Consider the following 323-nt stretch of genomic DNA (forward strand, 5'->3'; position numbering starts at 1 on the left):
CCTCGGCTGCAGCTACATGGGAGCCGAGCTGCGGCGCTGCACGGGCCCATCATTGCGGCGGCCCCGGAGTTTGGCCGCCGCCGCTCCGTGCTCAGCCCCATCACCGCCGCCGCCGCCGCCGCCGCCGCTGCACTGGAGTTTGGCTGCTGCTGCCCTACTTCACTCTAGTTTAGTTTCACTCACTTTACATCCGGGTTTTTTCCCTAGGCAATGGGGGCCGCAGCACACCCCGTTCCTTAGGCAAAGTGAAATAAATTCGCCGCACCGACACGTCAAGTAGTCCGCCCGCCCGAGCGCCGCCGCGGGCCCCCGCCGCCCCTCCC

Source organism: Herpailurus yagouaroundi, unplaced genomic scaffold (genome assembly GCF_014898765.1).
Source record: "Herpailurus yagouaroundi ecotype Mexico unplaced genomic scaffold, PumYag 187, whole genome shotgun sequence".
NCBI lineage: Eukaryota > Metazoa > Chordata > Mammalia > Carnivora > Felidae > Herpailurus > Herpailurus yagouaroundi.